Below are 20,549 nucleotides of genomic sequence, written 5' to 3'. Positions count from 1 at the left end.
GGGGTGGAAAATCTAAAGTCCCAAATATTTAATTTAGAAAAGATAATTTGAGGCAGTAATTTTCTGTGGCAAATGGCAATTGAAGACAGACAGCAGCAAGCAGCAAAATACTTGCAAGCACAGGGTTTTTCCAGATGTTGAAACACTGGAGTGGGAAACTAATCACATAGAAACCACATATAGTACTGCTGGGGGAGGGGCAAAGTGGTATTCTCCAGATGTTTTGAACTACACCTTCCCATCAACCCTGACATCGGCTATGCTGGCTGACTATGACTAATAGGATTTGAAGTCTACAACATCTGGAGAACCACCTTGAGATGGGCATATGTGTGGAACAGAAGCAGAGAAGACTCGTGTAGGAGGTAGTGTGAAATATCTTTGCTTGGGACCCCAGAGAACCACAACTAATCAGTGTTACACAATGTTAGCTACAGTCTACCTCAGTAAAAGGTAGCTTCCTGTGTTCCTAATGCATACCTTCCAAGTGTCCCTATTTTTCAGGGACAGTCCTGGAGTTACAAAAGCCATCCCAGCTTCTGATTTGATCCCGGAATGTCCCTATTTTTCCCGCCAGCCCTTGTCCTGAGCGGTGGCAGCAGCAGCAGTGACTGCGAGGGAGCAGCCTGTTTTCTCTCCCTGGCCATCACTGCCAGCCTCCTCCATTGGCCAGCTCATAGTGGCTGCTGGAAAATGGGTGAAGAGGAGAAGAGGCTACCACAACCAAGGCCCAGCCCCCTGTTACATGCTGGCTCTGAGGGGCACGCAGAGCTGCCCTGGTCAGGAAGAAAGGGGAAGCAGAATGGAGCTCAAGGAGTCTTGATTTCACACACACACACACACACACACACACACACACACACACTTTGTGCATCCGTGTCTAATCTTGCCCCTTTGGTATGTGTTTTTCTTTTGTAAAATCTACCAAAGAATAAAATAAAATCAAGATGAATGGGTTTTCTCAGGAGGGTGGAGGGTGTGTGTCCCATTGATGAAGTGGTGATGAAAATGCTATGTGGGGGAGAGGACAAAAAATGGGAGGGGTTGAGCAAGGTCAGTTGGGGAAGAGTGAGATATGTCCCTATATCCATCTGAAGAATGTTAGAGAGTATGCACATGAGGCACTTCCTGTTTCTCCATGAGGTCACTTTTAGCTTGCCAGAACTCATTTTCAGGTCAAAAGATTTCCTGTCTCCCATCAAAAGAGACTAATGGATGGATGTAGTTTCACAAGCGCCACCCAAGACCACTAAAGAGTTAGATTCTTGTACATCTTATCTATAGGGAAATGTAAAATAACTGTAAGACAGGAAGAGAACTTGTGAGGCACATTAGTTTCAGCTATGAAAACAAATTTTAATATGGGAAAGGGAACCCTTCTGCAGCTACTATTAATGAGCTTCTTGGGGGCGGCCCATTCCCTAGAAGCTCAGACATTCAAGACACATAACCAGTGTTTTAATTTGATATAGTCACTTCCTATTGCTTAAAATTTAAGCCTTAAAGTCACAGCCTATTTCCAATTACAGCAACCAGCTCTATGGCCCTAATTTTTTTGTTCATCAACTTAATTTCATACAAATCTTGTACTTATTAAAGCCTACTTACATTGGAGAACTAAGTCCGGGCTCAACATAAGGTGTGTGAGAGATTTTGTTTGTGCGTGATGTCCATCCAAATTACTTTTGGATACAAATGCACACCCAAAGTACTTTTAAGACTTACAGTAACAGAATCACCTCCAACTCATTTGAGCAACATGGCCTTTTAATGCCAGAAAAGCTTCACTCTAAATTTGCAAAATAAAGGAAACACTGCCACAGGGTTCTCTCTATTTTACAGGCACAATCTGGTGCCTGGCAAATCATTGTTCATATCTTTGCACAGAAGGCGGCAAGGAGAACCTAAAAATGCCACCCATCCACCCTGCTTTCACCTCACTCAAGCCTCATCTTGAAAGGATGCAGCTGGAAAGAACCCTATAAAGACAATAATAAACTAGTGTACTAGGAGCATATAAACAATCCGACACCGGCCAGCCCCCACCAAGAAAATGGAAGATGTCAAGGCACCTTTACAAAACACCAGAATCTGCTTCATCTGTTCCTATGTAGGCATTCCCCTTTGTGCTTAGCACTGTTTGCAACTGTTTGAGTGCAAAATCCCTTCAGTAGTCACAGGCTTCCAATTCAGCACTTTAAAGCCCCATGATTCCCGGTATGAATGGCTTTACCTGACACAACAGAGAACATCTTGTTCCCCATAGGGCTTGAAACATTATCAAGTAAGACCCACACAGAGGCACCGGGTGCTATTGGACTTCGTATTATATATAAAAAAGAAAGAAAGGCATTTCCTCTGTGGGGAAAAGCAAGGAGGCCTTTGATGTAAGCATTCAGAAAGAAACCTCGATTGCTATGAAAAAGACAGGCTTAGCATTTAAAAGGGCTTCCACATAAGTTACAGTGAATTATTTGCAATTAAATAACATTTATGATCTGTTAAATGCAGTTAACGTTGCAGAGCCTTATAAAGCGACCCCCAATTGCATATTGAAGGCCTGCCTTGCTATTTTTCCCACAGCATAAAAACTAATTAGCGAAGAGCACGTTGCTCAAACCGGACAGCAATTTGGGCAGTAGGCAGTGAGCTGAAAATTATAATATGCACCTTATGGGGCCTTTGGCTCCAATTGATGTAGTAGCCAATGTCTGCTTTTTTATCCACTGTAATGTTTTAATCCAAACTTTGAGTTAATTTTCATATTTCCAATGATTTGTGCTCTGTTCCCCATCACTCTCCCATCATTGGCAATGTACTATTTATTACATACACTGAGATTTCAGAGGCACAGTGCTTATCCAGGTTTTGTTTCTTTTGCAGAGAGATCATTTTGTAATATTTGAATCTATTTACAAATATACAGGTTAAGGATAAATGTGAAAGCCCAGATTGACACTTCAAAATGTCAACTCCAATGCCACCATTGGATCTCCAAGGAGGCAGCCAGCACCCCAAGTTGCCATTAGCTTACAGAGACCCCAGAATTCAACTTTCTGTGTCTGTGTACACATTACCAGCTTAAAATACACCTAGGTTGTTCTTTTTCTCAGTTTGAATCCAAGCTGGTTTAAGGAAAAACACAGTATTTCATAAGAAATTACAGGATAGATACATCGTAGATACGGATCAGTCTCAATCCTTCCTCTACTCTAGGAGCTGCCAAGCCATTGGCACACAAACACGCACCAAGCCCTTCATTGGTGCTCCTATCTCCCCCCTGCTCCTCTCCCCTCTGCAACTGGGCCGAAGTGTTTCCCCAGCCAGGTCATTTTCTTTCCTTGAGGTGGGGGGGGGGGATATGCTGCCAATATCATGACACTATTAGACAGACCTATGATGAAACCACACTTGTACAGTCACCTTAAAAATACTATTGTGGGGCTGGAAAAGGTCCAGAAAGGGGCAACTAAAATTATCAAGGGGATGCCGTAACTCCCCCATGAGATACATTTGGAACTTTTTAGTTTAAAGAAAATGTGTGTAAGATGAAAGTGTGTAGAATTATGCATGGTTTTGAGAAAGCATGTAAAGAAAAGTTTGGCTCCATCACACTAGAACTTAGGAACTTCCAATAAGGCTGAATGTTGGAAGACTCAGCGTGTGTGTGTGTGTGTGTGTGTGTGTGTGTGTGTGTGTGTGTGTGCGTGCACACACACACACACACACACACCTTCATACAGTGCACTACTAGTGGGAGTGATGGTTATCTGTCTAGCTACTGTGGAAATAGAGTGCTGGACTAGATCAGCCTTTGGCCTGATCCAGCAGGCTCTTCTTATGCTCATTAGAGAACATTCATAAATCAGTTTACACACAAATCCAATGCACACTCCCAGAAAATAGTCATCTGTATTTACCACTGACATGAAGACCTGGAAGAATGTGAATTTCAGTGAATAGATCGTTTGCCCATCTGTATAACTCAATAAAATATTTATATCCAGACTGTCATGCGGTGTGAGTGACAAGGCATTAACAGGTAATAAATGCACTGAAAACCCAATGACAAATGTTGCTTCAAGTTCTCTATTGCTAGCAAATATTTGATTAGCAAATAACTCTGCACTGGTGCATGTGAGAAGGTGCAGAGAGCCATCTGCATTCCTCAAGCTGATTTCCTGGCAAATAAATAAATTTGACAAGGATGCTATGCTCCATTTCCTCTCCTGCCCCCCCCCCCCAGTGAAAGTAGCAGTGGTCACTACAGCATCTTCATTTATAATCTGAATCAACAGCATAGCAGCTGCAGCTTCTGGGTTCAATTCAGATCTGCTGTAAGAGGGTATACAATTTGATTGCTCGATTGTGTCACAGGGACAAAAATAAGACATGGATTGGGTCCTGATTACAGCACACATTCTTTATCCAGGAGATCTTCAGCAATGCAGGCACAACTCACAGAGATGCAGTCTCCCCATCTTACTAATAATACTCATTACTCAACTTACTGATAATAGAAAAGCTTCCATTAAATTCCAGGAACAGTTAATGACATGCTTGTTTGGTGTCCTGGGTAGTTCACTCCCTTTTCTTTCATAATCACTTCATACAGAACATGATTATTATCATTGCTAATCACTCTTTTCACTCCCCCTGCCCAACAGTGACTGGGCTAAAAGGTTAAAATATTGCATGCCCAGTAAAAAGAAGAGGAAACTAAAGTACTTTTTGTACATTTGTAAGTTTAGATTTTAAAGCATCACTCGAGTATATCAAACCTGTTAAGCATAAAACATACCTAGGCACATACTAACATACATCTCATTGCAGCCTTAATCAACCATCACCATGCTGCCCGTACAGTGTTAAATATTAGTGCAGAGGTCTTTTTTACAGCTTGATCTGTGACCTAACTACCTCTACTACTACCTTTTTTTTTTGCTGTATCTCACATTTATGTATAGGAAGTGAAAGAAACTTCCATGACAAGGATTAGACAAGGCATCCCCAACCTGCGGCCCTCCAGATGTTTTGGCCTACAACTCCCATGATCCCTAGCTAACAGAACTAGTGGCCAGGGATGATGGGAATTGTAGTCCAAAACATCTGGAGGGCCGAAGGTTGGGGATGCCTGGATTAGAAGCTAAAAGAAAGGTGAAAGGTAAGGGAGGGTGGTGGGTTAGAAGACAAGCAGCACATTGCACAAAATGAGCATGGTTATGATGTAAAGTCATGGAATCACAGAACTGTGGAGTTGGCAGGGACCCCTGAAGATCATCTGGTCCAATTCACTGCAATGCAGGAATATGCATACAGGGATCAAACTTTAAACCTTGGCATTATGAGAACCACACTGACCAACTGAGTTATCCGACTTCCCTGTTCTGCTTATCTATAACTGATCACATATGTGTGAGCCTCACTTGAACTATCAATATTTCATTGCTAAGCACATGGTGCCTGTAAGCCCATTACATGAACCATAACCACTAAAATCCCCGTATTTTAGGCAATGTGAATCTTCAACTATGATTCATAATCTGATGGTTCAGCTTCATTCCTTACTTGACAAAGGGCAGGATTCAACTAAGCAAGTGCACTAGCAGGAACCAACACAATGAGTCCCTCTAGTGCAGCAGGACTTTCCACCCTCCGCACTGCCCAAATTGGCTCTGAAATGCTTGTTCTGACGGAATGATTGAAAAAGCACAAAACTGGATTCCTCTCAAAGTGACAGACATGCATGATGGAATCTACCCTTTACAGTGGTACCTGGGTTTAAGTACACAACTGGTTCCAGAAGTCTGTACTTAACCTGAAGCGAACTTTCCCATTGAAAGTAATGGAAAGTGGATTAATCCGTTCCAGACGGTCCGCGGAGTACTTAACCTGAAGCGTGCTTAACCTGAAGCGAACTTTCCCATTGAAAGTAATGGAAAGTGGATTAATCCGTTCCAGACGGGTTCGCAGAGTACTTAACCTGAAGCGTGCTTAACCTGAAGCGAACTTTCCCATTGAAAGTAATGGAAAGTGGATTAATCCGTTCCAGACGGGTTCGCAGAGTACCTAAACTGAAAGTACTCAAACTGAGGTGTACTTAAACCGAGGTATGACTGTATTTATAATAATTGAATCCCATTATGAATTTGGCACCAGTCACAAAAGCATTAAATACATTGTATCCAGTATCACAACTTGCATTACATGCAGGTATCTGCCATAACCAAACAATGCAAGAGTGCCCTTAATTTTGGCTTTAGACAAATCTATTATTTAGATAAACTTCCCCAAGATCCCCCAGGCAATGGTTTTTAACACCTGCCTTGCCTCCTGCTGCCTCCAGATCTAGGAGACTTTCCAGTCCATGACTTTAAGAACAGCAAAAGCAGTTGGGAAGAGAGAAGAGGAGTTCAGGGATATATATATATATATATATATATATATATATATATATATATATATATATATATATATATATATATATATATATGTTGTGTGTCTTTGTTTCTCAATTTGACCCTTTTTATGTGATATGTGGTATTTCATGCCTTGTGACTTGCTGCTATTTTTATTTATTATAGTTTAGTAATTATTTATTGTGATTACTAATGAATTTCTGTTTACTTATTTGCTGATATTTAATTTTATTGTGTACTATTCTAATAGATTATCAGATATTACTTTATTCAATGTAAGTTGTTTATTCTAAAGTTACATTTTTATCATGACCTTTTCGTATTGGATCAGATTGTTATATGGTGTGCAATCTTTGTCGTATATTATGTTGTTTGTTCAGCTTGTACTATACCTTGTGTATAGTAATGTAGAAAGGCAGAATACAAATTTATAGTAAAAGGAAAGATGAAATACAACAAATACACATATACTGGGTGGCATTCCCACACTCTAATTCAAAGTTGGTATTTGAGCTTTGATATCCCCTTTGTTTTTAATTTAAAATGAAGACTGCTTAAATACTGAAAAGTCAGCTTCTGAGTTTCTCTCTCTCTATTTTGTACCACGTGTGAATGTTGTCAATGCAAGATACAAAATGGGAGCTAAATTAGCCCTATTACACACAATCTCCTTGTGTGTAAGCCAACACACTTGGGATAAACCCAGCATAAACAGGATTTAAAGCTTTGTGGGGAGGCAGGCGCCTTGTTTCAGATCTAGGCCCTCAAACTTAACTTTATTTTCTAAGCTGTACCCAAATTCTGTGTTCGCTGAGCACCTAAGCAGGGGCACTGCATGAGCAACCTTACTAACTGAAAGGTCACACTGACATTGCAAGTTCATTGAAGGTAAGCCTCACCTGTGAGAATGGCTGGAGGGCAAAACGGTTTCTTCCTCTTGAAGGAAGGTCTGATGTTAGTATCTCTGCATGGCTTTCCAGCTTCTCCATGAACACAGCTGTCCTCCTGATACTCCTCTGTGCTGCCGTCCAACAGCAAGTGAATTCGCATCAGGCCTGGCAGTGCATGAAAGAGCTCTAACCTGGGAGCTGCAAACCACCGAAGATTGTAGTTGGGATTGTCTCCAGCTCCTGCAGAGAGCTTCATTATACTGGCAGCAACAGAAGCCTGCTTGGTCTGTGAGAGGCTAAGTACACAGCTGCCAGGCTCACCCAGCCTAATCAGACTCCCCTGCTGTGTCCCAGGCAAGCTCATTAGCAAAGGTCTTTATGTCACTGAGCAGAGGCCTTTTCCAAAGAAATCATCAAGCTACCCCCGGCCTGAGAAGATGCGGCCTACATCTGTGCCGTGAACTTCTCTGCGCACATACTCAGAACAAGACAAGGGAGGAACAGGCCCAGAAAGAACTGTCTCGAGCCTCCAGCTCTTTCACATGTACCCTCAAGGTCTCCATAAATAACTCTGCATGCACATTTAGATAGCCTGAGAAGAACTTCCTGACAGTAAGAGCAAATTCGGCAGTGGAATTTGCTACCAAGGAGTGTGGTGGAGTCTCCTTCTTTGGAGGTCTTTAAGCAGAGGCTTGACAGGCATATGTCAAGAATGCTTTGATGGTGTTTCCTGCTTGGCAGGGGGTTGGACTGGATGGCCCTTGTGGTCTCTTCCAGCTCTATGATTCTATTTAACTTTTGGTCTTGTAAAGACAACCTCTGCAAACCAGCAACAAATTCACAACAGATAACATCCCCCCATGTTATAAACAAATAGCGTGAAAAGGCCCCATAGCATTTGCTACTTCTCTTGCCCTCTATAAATAATAGATCTTTCTAAACACAAGCTTCATTAAACCAGTTCCAAATGTTGAATAATGCTACTCTGACAATAGTAAGATGGGTTTCTTGAACATGATATATTTGGAGTAGAAAAATAACAATGGTTAGGATCCCTGCCCCCCCCCACCTTTTCTTAAAAGCTCACACAGGTATCTTCTTTCTACCCCGTTATTCACCATGCACCTGTGCAATATCATCTCATTACCCACTCGGCAGCTGTAGATCATTTAAAACAGTTCAAAGAACCACACAAGAAGCAAAGGGTTTAATTTTGAGGGGGAAAGCAAAGAAGCAAAATAGAAGTTGACAAGAGAAAGACGGGTAGCTTTGTATGGGGGGGGGAGCGTATGCTTCTTATTTTTTTCCTCCTGAAAAGAGATAATGACTTACACCAACCCCATACACAGTACACTTTTCAACCTGTTTGAAGTGTGATTCTAAATGCACTTTGCAAATTAAGTCTTGGCTTCCTTTGTTCTTCAATTACTATAACTTGAAGATAAAGGCAATTTATATCCCACAAGAACAATAATGAAGCAATGGTCAAAAAAAAGCTAAAAGATCAAGTCTTTCAAACTAGGAAGAGCTGTCATAACATAACACCTTGGTTCTGTTGTCAGGTAGAGAACCAACTATGACATTCAGCAGAGTGTGGCATTAAATTGGCTTGTAATCCGTTGAACAGGCACTCTCTACATATAAAGGCCAATTTAAAGTTTCTGTTCCTGTGTTTTTAAAATTGCAGGGCAATTCCAAATGGGAGTTTATGGTGGAATTGGTGCTGCTCATGCAAGCAAGCTTTTTGTGATGTCCACACACCATCATTAAGATGTCAGAGTGTGTGTGTGCTTTTACATTTTATATCCAAATTTCTCTTCAGAAAACCCAATAAATAAAAACAACCCATTACACATCTGCAGTCACTGTGGTGTAGAAACATGATCTTCTCGGTAGTGGCACCCTCCCTGTGAAATGCCCTCCCTTCAGATGTCAAGGAGATAAAGAACTTCACAACTTTTAGAATGTATCTGAAGGCAGCCCTGTATCAGGAGATTTTTAATGTTTGATGTTTTATTATGTTTTTATATATGCTGTAAGCTGCCCAGAGTGGCTGGGGAAACCCAGCCAGATGGGTGGGGTACTATTATTATTATTATTATTATTATTATTATTATTATTATGGTGGGCAGTCTCACACATGTGATGCTATTTTGGTGGGTGGCACTAACCCAAGCATCCCCAAACTTCGACCCTCCAGATGTTTTGGACTACAATTCCCATCATCCCTGACCACTGGTCCTCTTAGCTAGGGATCTAGGGAGTTGTAGGCCAAAACATTTGGGGATGCCTGCACTAACCCCACAACCCAATTTATGTTATCTCCTCAGCTGAGCACAGCCTAGTCATTTTGTTTCTATTGACCCAAACTATACAACTGTGCCAATTTCCAACAACTGCTGCATGCTGAAAACGCATTTGAATTTCAAAAACCAAGTTAGGAGGAGTTATTCTCTCAGTTTCTCCATAGAATACATGTTGTAGATTACATACCCTCCAACCTTTCTCCAATGAAAATAGGGATGTCACATTCCATAATGATAATTTTAATATGGGAGGCTTTCAACATATATAAAAAACATAATAAAACATTAAACCTTCCCTTTTTAGAATTGCCTTCAGATGGCTCCAGGGTCAGATATCTCCAGACCCCCCAACATTTCTCCAATGAAAACAGGGGCATCCTACTATACCCTCCAATATTTCTCTGATGAAAATAGGGAAAGAGGGACATTCTAGGATCAAATCAGAAACTGGGACAGTTATTCTAAATCAGGGACATCCCTGGAAAATAGGGGCACGTGGAGGGTTTGAGATTACCTCAGAGATTTCTATTCACATGACACATAACAGGCCTTAAAAGGGGGGCTTGTGTAAACCTTAGGCATGTAAATATCACAAAAGACGTCAGTATAAACCAGGGATTTTCTTCAGCTGGAACTCAGTTCCGGCACCTCTCAGGTGGGTGCCATTGACATTCTAAGAGAACAAGGAAGGCGTTCATTGAGAGTTCTGCCACCTCTTTATCTAGCAAAATAGTACTGGTAACAGTATAAACAATTCTTTTCTAATGATGCACAAGGCATTTTTGTTGGTATAATAGTCAAGAAGGAAAGGGTTATACCTTACCTCCCTGCGTACTGTGGTTGAAATGAAAACTGCCCCCCCCAATTAGTAATGTTTTTTTTAAAAAAAACTAGTTAAAATAAGGTCTAGTGTGGCTCTGACTGTCTTTGAGTACGTTCTTGGTGCTCAAAAGGCCAGCTGTTTCTGCTGATGCAGTGTTCTTTAAGTGCTTGCTCACTTTACAACTGCAGCACTGCAGATGTTTGAAGGGTGTGATGTGAGCTGAGACATCCTTTAGTTGTTTACAACTGCTTTCCCATCATATCTACCTCGAGCATCTGTCTGCCCCTCTCCCCTCCTCTTCACCAAAGAGCATAATACTTATGGGGAGGAAGATGTTCTCTCACAGCTGTTTCTCATGTCACCAAAAAATGTATTCACACACAAGATCCTCTGCAGGCCCTCTGCTTCTAGTTTTAATGCCTGGTCGAGAAATGCAAACAGCAAACAGGTATCAATTTACTAGGAAATAATTGCATTTTAGGCTGTCAGTTTGCTTAGATGTCAACCCAAGCAGGCTATTAACAGCACTAGTATTTGAGTGTCCTCAACAAATTTGAAAAACCTCAGTGGTATAAATGAAGGAAGGTGAATGAAAGAATAGAATGGAGGATGGGAAATAATTTGCAATTAGACACTCTCCATTTAGTCTAACAGTACACAAAGACACACTGTGAGGAATTACTTCCAAGGCTTGTTCATTGCATTCATCTTTTATATCCTGCCTCTCTTATTCTCTCACCTAGGACGTTAAACACAGAGATTTGGCTGCCTTCCATTTTCATTACAGATTGGAGTAGCAGCCTTGTAGGATACTTTGTTCAAAGCAAGTACTTCATGTACCTGACATTTGTGAAACAGAATCTCTGTTCTTCCATGATACAAATCTATTATTGTTATTGAAATTAAAATGGATATCCCATCCTTTCCCCCAAAGGAGCCAGGGCACCAAACGCACACAGGGTTAAACCATTAAAACATCTTTAAAATATTCCAATACAGATGGAAGCTTTATGTCTGGTGCAGTAAAGATCCCCACTGATGAATTATATTGATCCCAAAGGAAGGAGAGCATAGATTATTTAGTTTTCATATCCATGAAACTTTAGTTTTCATATCCATGTTGTTTGACACTCAGCGTACCCATCCACTCAATTCCCGCCATGAAATTAAATTTCATTTGAATGCAATGTTTGTTTGGTAATTAAGATTGGCATTAAGATTATTTTCCCCATTTGCAGATTACACTGTGTATAAGAACCATTCAGACCTAATCACAGCATGGAATTTGATAAAGATAAATGATTCCCAATGAAGCTCCCTTAAATTTATGATATTTTCAAAAATACTTTTTATTCATTTTATAAAAACAAAAACAAAACAAAAAATTAACATACAAATAATTCTTACAATTCATAACCTTTTCTAAACATTATTAAATGACTTCCCCTGATCCCCCCCCATCTGAATTTCAATTCTACTCATCTTTGGCAATTTTCAAAATTTTATATATTATCAAATTTTTAATCTAAAACATCATGAAACTAACCTGCATTTTACAATTCATGCCAAAAGCCTGTAAGAACGTGCCTAAGGAATATAATAAATTAAATATTACAATGGTTTTTTCAGATATAATTTAAATTTCTTCCAATCTTCTTCCACCGTCTCTTCTTCCTGGTCATGGAGTCCCCCACTCCCAGTCAGTTCAGCAACTTCCATAAATTATTATTATTTATTATTTATACCCCGCCCATCTGGCTAGGTTTTCCCCACCACTCTGGGCAGAGTCCAGCATCTTTTTTTGCCATTCGTCTATGGTCAGTATCTGTTGAATCTTCCAATTCTTAGCCAGCTAGCCTTCCAATTCTTAGCTAGCTAGCCTTAAATTTATGATAGGCAACAGAGGCCCTTCTCTTGGTGCTCCTGCTTTCAAAAGTGAGAGATTTGAGAGAGGACCTCCTTAGTGGTAGCACTACTATGGAATACTGTCCCCAGAATAGTTCAGGAGGCACCAACATTACCATGAAGTAATCAGATCTAAACCTTATCCACCATGACTTTTAATGAAGAACCTGTTATTTTGATCTTACCTCCTTTTGTTCTGTTGCTTTTATGAGTATGTTGTTGATCTTTATTTTGATTTCACTATTTCATATACATTTTGTGAGCAACTTGGGAGACTGTAATATTGCACAATTTGGGGGTAAAGGTAAAGGGACCCCTGACCATTAGGTCCTGTCGTGACCGACTCTGGGGTTGTGCGCTCATCTCGCATTATTGGCCGAGGGAGCCGGCGTATAGCTTCCAGGTCATGTGGCCAGCATGACAAGCCGCTTCTGGCAAACCAGAGCAGCACATGGAAACGCCGTTTACCTTCCCGCTGTAGCGGTTCCTATTTATCTACTTGCATTTTGACGTGCTTTCGAACTGCTAGGTTGGCAGGAGCTGGGACCAAGCAACGGGAGCTCACCCCGTCACAGGGATTCGAACCGCCGACCTTCTGATCAGCAAACCCTAGGCTCAGTGGTTTAACCACAGCGCCACCTGGGTCCCTAATTTGGGGGTAGCCATGATTATTTAAAGTGGTATGATACTGCTTTAAATCTTATGTGCATATGTGGCCTCAGTCTCCCCATCTGCAATATGGGTGATGATAATAATAATAATAATAATAATAATAATAATAATAATAATGGCTGTCATCACAGGGTTGCAGTGAGGATTACAACTAGATAATGCATGGAAAGCAGTTTGGACACTTGAAAGTGCTATAAAAATGCTTACTACTTACTGTGCAAACATTTCTGTGATATACCCAGAACTGGAGTGTTAATGAGGAATAAAAGGTGACAGGATGTGGTACAGACTACTCCTCTTCTGCACTCTTCAAGTAGTTGATTATAGGGGAAATTGCCAATCTGAGGCACCTTTAACATTTCCCCTCCCACAGCTTCCTTCAAACTTGTTGACATCTATTAAAGCCATGGACTTTTTCTGATTGGGAAAATTTCCACTGGTAGTCTGTTCATTTCTAGTTCAGTTGCTATGATGATGATGACAAGAAAATTACAGTACTCCTAAGGCATGCATCTCGTGTGTGTGCGTGTGTGTGTGTGTGTGTTCATTGCCCTTTAGGCCAGAGGTTTCCATACTTTCTACACTAATGTGCCATAGTCAGACTTCCTTCTCTGAAATGTTGTTGCATTTAATTACATGAGAAAAGTCATAAAGGGCTGGGCTGCTGCTTTCAATATGCAGTCCAAATAATTTGGAAATTTAAAAGGTGGCACACATACACCTTCTCTGAAAATATCACAGTTTGCTAAAGAGTGGTGCCCCTATCATCTTTCTTTCACTGGACAGGCAGGGAAGGGAAATGTGCCAAATATTATGGTTCAATGACCTAACACAATTAACTACAGTTATATGGAGTTGAGGAATCATAGAACTGTAGAGTTGTAAGGGACCCCGAGGATCATCTAGTTCAACCCCCTGCAAGGCAGCAATATGCAGCTGCCCCATGCAGGGATCAAATCTGCAACCTTGGACAGCATCAACACCATGCTGTAACCAACTGAGCTGTTACAAATCCTGGGTTAGATTTCAAGCCTTCTGTTTGGATTCTAATGACTTAGACTGGGGTCACTAACACCCAGCCTAAGTGGCCTAATTTGGTCGCCAAGAAAATTTTCTCTTCCACCCCTTAAAGACCCTGGACCAGAGGTAGGCAGACAGATATCTGATGGGGATACAAAGCACTCCTTTATTGGCTGTTAGATGGTTTGATGAATGGGGAACCAGGCTCCATGGCTGACCTGCACACATCAGGTGAGAAGGGGCTGTGTGTCCTGTGTGTGTATACAAAAGTGTGCATGGGAGAGGGGTGGCCATGCACTCACCACTGACTAACAGCTCCTGGATAGCTGGCCAAGGATAAATGGGGCCCTTGCTGATTTAGATTGTGTTGTACAGCTGTGCTTTTTCAGGTGGTGGGTAAAGGGCTGCCTTCACCCATTTTCAGATGGACCTCAGTGTCACGCTCCACACTTCCTGCCTGGTCTCCAGCTGAGCAAGGAAACCTCTCTTGACTGACATAAAGGCCTCCACCTCAGAAGAACAACCAAGTGCCAGAAATGGTGTGGGAACTGGAGAACCTGTGTTTGTGTAACCATGCAGGGGGTAGAAGGAAGAGAAGGTGGAACTGAGTGAAAGTGACTGGGAGATGGAGGGTATTTTGGTGGGGGATGGAAGGCCTGTGGCTAAGAATTCAATCATTTCAAAGGGGGGAATTAGATATCAATTAAAAATTATGTCAGTAACTTCCAGCTAACTGTGCTATTGAGTGAGGAGGCATGGCCAGGTTCCAACTCCACCTGCTACCATTTTGTGACTTGGGATCCTCCATAAAAAATCCCAAGGGCAAAAAATCAAGGGCATGTCCCTACCTGCTGTAAGCAATGGTGCCAACGGCCAGCTTTCTGTATCCTCCCTACTCCTCTCCAGATGGCCATTGGCAGCAAACACACACACACACACACAGAGAGAGAGAGAGAGAGAGAGAGAGAGAGAGAGAGAGTGTCATTAAATTCATCAGGAGATCTAAACAAAGCTCCCACATTTACACCCCTCTGTACCTTTCTTTCCTTGCCATGCCTCCAGCCCAGAATTTGCATATTTGTATTCCATTGGGGCAAAATGCTTTTATGGGCTTCACGGCAGGCAAAAAAAGCAACAGGTGTTTCCTGTTCACCTTTTAAACATCTGACAATTCTTCTAAGAATAATGTTTCCTGTTGGAAGGTAGTGAACATAGTGGCAATGTGCCTAGAGGCCGACTGATGTGTATGTTATAGAGAGAGAGAGAGATGTGTGTGCATAGGGATATATAAATGACAGAACTACTTATTCAGCTCTGCCCTTTCACATTGTTAAGGTTTCTCCAAATATATGAGGAAAGTTTCCTTATTTTGGCATCTATTAGTCTTACTTCTGCCTTGTTATCCTCTGGGATACTGGCACAGTAACAAAAAGGGTCAGCTTGAGAAAATGATCAGGGTTAATCGTCAATTTAGCCTGGGCAACAGCTCTGGCTTTCTGAGAAGATGTTCAAACAGGTAGAGCAGTCACTGGCATTCAAGGAGGGGTTAATAATCATTATGGGAGGCAGTTTGAGTAGAGAGGCCTTTTTCTAAAGGCTAATACAGATTGGATGCCCCCAATGAAAACTCCAAAGTAGAGCACAATGGCAGGGAATTTCCAATACACACACTGCGTGTTTAGACAGTTAAACCTCCCCCCTTAAATAAATTCAGACAAGAAGACTCAAATTTTGGTTTGGTTTTTTGGCAGAATTTAGGCCACAACTTTATTGATTACATCAGGTGAGTGGTTGCATAGGCTCTGGTTCGACTAGCTCCCTGCACCTTTGCAGGTAGCACTGACCCGGGGCACCAGCATAGGTCAGCCAAGGGTGAACACTTGGAATGGCGGAAAGCCGGGGACATGCTATGTCCACCACCCAGATGTCCCCCTGGACTCAGGCACAGGCACAACCCCCGCAGGGTTGACCAAACAATTGAGTCCCTAGATTCCTTTAACGGAATACCCATTCACATAGGTATGGCGAGAGCGTTCCCCCATCCCTATCACCTGAACCAGAGCTTATCTGCAACCTTACAAGTTGTGATGATTTGCTACATGGCAGGCAAAACCCAAATGGCACCAGCCAATCAGCCAAGTGGGGGAAATTCCTGCCGTGCCCGTGTCCTAACAACACACGACGGCATAGCAAGGTCAAGTGCACAAGCCCTAAAAGTAGGGAGAGGTGGGCGGATGTGCCGATGCACTGACCAAAAGAGGAAGCTCTGAGTCACGTGCATGGGCATATATAGGTCCCATGATCAGTCTGGCTAGCATCCCATTGGCCTGATTAAACCCAGCATCAAGGGACCTACCAATAGGGTGTTGTGGCTATCCAATCGTACCCACCCACAACACAGGGTTCAGTTGCCAGGTCACACTGCAACATGTGTCCTCTTTGAGGGAGGACACAATTTCCTGAATTTTCTGAACATTCCCAAATCAATTTTTAAGATGTAATGTTATTTTCTAGTTGGTTTCTTCTTCTTCTTCTTCTTCTTCTTCTTCTTCTTCTTCTTCTTCTTCTTCTTCTTCTTCTTCTTCTTCTTCTTCTTCTTCTTCTTCTTCTTCTCTTTTGGTGATCCTGACCTGAACTTGGTGCCACACTTCCCTGGATTGAACAAAGTAGGTAGGAACCTCTAGCTCCTTCAAAATACAACCACCATAGTTCAGCATTCTTTTTCAACATGGGACAGAATATTATGGTTTGGAAGATCACCTTTGTCTGATCATGTCAATGAATTTATATCAGCTCAAGGACAGGAACAACCAGTACATTTTTTTAAAAAAATGACTGAAATAATGCATTGCAATCATAGAATTAGAACTCAATGATTTATCTAATCCAGCCCCTGCAATGCAGGAATCTTTTGCCCAATGTGTGTCTAAAACACACGACCCTGAGTTTAAAAGTCCCATGCTCTACGGACTGAGCTAAAAAGTTCATTAGCAGAGGGATGTAAAATTACAAGAAACCAAAAAAGGATGTAAAAGTATGCAAGTTTAATTCTGATTAATAATTTGTATGATTTTGAAACATTTTCCATTTTTTGCTATTGTGTCAAAAAGTTCACATTCGCCAAGGACAAATGGCTTCACCCCTCACGTTTCATTGAAAATTCACCTTCCACCAATTTACATTCCTGGTGAGAAACTATATTATAGAATATTACAAGTACAACCAAAGAGAAATACATATTTTATTTCCAATGCGTCATTCTTAGATTATGTTTCATACTTATTGCATCTGCATAGTGTTTTCTATTGATAAAATCCAAATATTTTGCATGATTACATGGTTGTTAACATTCATAGTGCCTCTGGCAACACTTCTAATTTAACAAAGTGAATTACTTTCTTTTTCTAATAATTCATCAGTGTGCTGTATCTGAAGCAGGATATTTCCACCATGGTTGCCTAGCTGTTACTATGCTAAAGCATTAGCAATTCAATATGTGCAGTTCCTTAAATTGTTACTCTGTTGAAGAGAAAAAAAACCCCAGCTTAAAAAAATAATAATTAGGCAAATACCCATGTTCTCAGTCTCCAGACACATTCCAGCTGTTCACAATTCAAATTTAGAGTGTAAAAGTCCCATCTTTTAAAAGTCTCCAGAAAAACATAGCTGTAGCACTTTAAAGGCAATATCTGTAATTGGCATTTTGATGAGAATTAATAAGGCAGTAAATTTTTGTTAATGAGATAACTGGTTCATTGCTAAAATATAAATTTGTTGCATTTTATTATGCCTTTCTGTATCAGCTAGCATAGCACATGGAAAAAAAGCTAGGGGAAAAGCTATTTTTCTCTCAAAATAGATGGAATTTGATCATCAGTATTACCAGCCTCCCACATAGAGAACACAACACAGCTTACTCCTGGCACCTCTGCATCAAAGGATCTTGCCGTGTTTTGATGTTGTTGACAGTACAGTTTTCATTTTCGAAGCACCACTGGTAGTTTTTCTGGAGGTCAGCACTATGAATCACCTTATAAATCAATAGACACTTTTCAGTCATCCATGTTTCATTCACTTCTTCAAAATTCATCTTTCCGGTAATATGTATGTCAAGAAAGCCATGTTGGTTGACATCAAAGACTAATCTGAGGATTTTATTCATGCATGCATTTCTGTTGCTTTTTTATGATACTATCATTCAGCCAAAGCAAAGCAATTCAACTTAAAACACTAAATTTCAAGGCAAAGCGCTTTATATTATCAAATATAAAGCGGGTTGTGGAAGGGCTGGGAAGAAGACCCTTAAGGTTTGGGCTGGGGCCTAGGCCTCACCAGGAGCTGAGTAATGGGGGGCGTGGCTATTTAGATGGGCATAATTTGATTGGCAGGAGGGCCTCTACTTAATCTCAGCTTCTTTCACTTTGGGGCCACTCTTGCTTTGGTGTTTGAATCTCCTTCCCACCCGCCGCTTTCTTTTCCAGGTTGTAGCCTGACCTTGCTTTGCCTTTTATGGGGTCGCAAGGAATTTTGCCATTTGGCTGATTGGCTTTACCACTTGGTTTTTGCCTACTGCTTAGCAAATCGTCACAACTTGTTAGGTTGGCAGTTAGGCTTTTGGTTATTGAATTTGGTTGGAGGAGGGGTGTGGCATCCAGATGCCTACCCCCCTTCTTAATGTTGCTCCACATAGAAGTATTCTGTTAAAGGAATCCTGGGGCGTTCGCTCTAGTCCTTACATCCCCGCCATAGGCGGGGCTGGGGGGACATTATAGAGTACAAGCCTTGGGGAACATTCTTGGTCGAGAGGGGAGAATGTCTGGTCACAGCTACCTCCTCTCCCAGGGGTGTTCACTTGACTTCCCTATACCCTTGGGGAAGTTGGAGCTGGTACTGTCCCAAGTGGACAGATGATGTGAGTCCTGTCCCAAGTGGAAAGATGAATATGGTCCTTCCCAGAGAAGGACCAATGGTTAACCAAAAGCCTAAGCCAACACTCAAATTAAAATGTATTTAAATAAAGTTGTGGCCAAAATAATGCCAAAAACCCAAACCTAAAATATTGTGTCTGTTGTGAGTTATTAGGGGGGTTTTCTGTCAGCCTCGTCACACAAACAGATCTTAAAATGGCACACACATACATGCAGCTGTCAGACATGGAACAAAACACAGCAGACGCCTTACAAAATGAGGCTTTTAATGGCTTTCCTGAAATATCTGGTCTAGCCAGGTCCTCTAAAGCCATCTTTCCCTAAATAGAGTGCTATCATGGAAAAGGCCTTGATCTTCTCTGTCATAAGCCTACCTACTGAATATGGTGGCATCTCTCACCCCCTCTAAGCCTTGGTGCAGAATGAACAGGAGAAGGTGCTTCCTCCAGAATTATGTTTCAGAAGAAGTAAAACAGCGAATTTTCTTTTTTCTGTGCATTTGCATGTAGTTTTGTCTGTGTTGGTTCGAAAAAAAAGGACAAAGAAATTCAGAGTAAAAGGCATCAAATATAAATATCCAACCTGTTATATTCTCCACAAAGGCTATAATAATTATTGTTGTCTCTGTGTGATTAGAACTCTCTGACATCTCTGCTTGAGATGCAATCATAGGAGAATATACTGGCAATGTTACAACATAATGACAATCAGTTACTGTAAATGTGCAACCACAGATAACAGCATTCACTAAGGTCAGGAAAACACAAGACAGAAAAGGATCACCCAGTTTAAGCAAACAGCACCTTTGGCAGGCCTCAGCTTGACAATAGTTCAAGCATTTGATAGTTTGTATTGTGAGAGTGAGTGATAAAACAGGATGTGTCTCGAACTCAGTAGAATAGGACAGGATGCTAGGACAGGATGCCTGTCAGCTAAGTTAGAATAGGACAGGATGCTAGGACAGGATGCCTGTTAGCTAAGTTAAAATAGAGGGTGCTATGTCAGCTAAGTTAGGGTAGAGATAAGGAAGTATAGCTCCTGCTTCCTAATAAGGTTAAACTTTAAAATAGCGAGCGTAGATTGGTTAATGTATAGAAATGTGTCTTACTCAGGTAGATTGTAAGCCAAGCCTCTAAAGGAGGGGCGGCAGCAGTAGGGATGGATATAAAGCTTATGTCTGTACATTGCTCTTGGCTCTTCGCCACTCAGGTCGTGGAGCCCGCCTTTGCAAACGCGTTACAATAAAGAGGAAGTGGTAAGCCTTACTTCGGTGTCTCCTTGTCTGATTGCAAGTCCACGTAAGGGACTTCTCACAATTTTGGCGCCCAACGTGGGGCCCTCGACGGTCTGCGCGGCGGGGAATCTCGGAAGAGGGTCGGCCGGCACTCCGTTCTTTTCGGAGAGACCCACTGTCCGGACCCCGTGGTGACAGATCCCGAGGGCTGAACGACGGAGAACCGATTTAAGTGTGTCTAAGGGAAATAAGAGAAAGGAAGCGGTCAGGGACCGTTGCAGTCAGGGACTGCTTTGCCCTGCAGGGACGCCTGCCAGTTCACCAGTCACCGAGAAGGAGGCACTGGACTGAA

Source organism: Zootoca vivipara, chromosome 2 (assembly GCF_963506605.1).
Source record: "Zootoca vivipara chromosome 2, rZooViv1.1, whole genome shotgun sequence".
Lineage (NCBI taxonomy): Eukaryota > Metazoa > Chordata > Lepidosauria > Squamata > Lacertidae > Zootoca > Zootoca vivipara.
The sequence above is the reverse complement of the archived record's forward strand: the minus strand, read 5'-3'. Positions refer to the sequence as shown.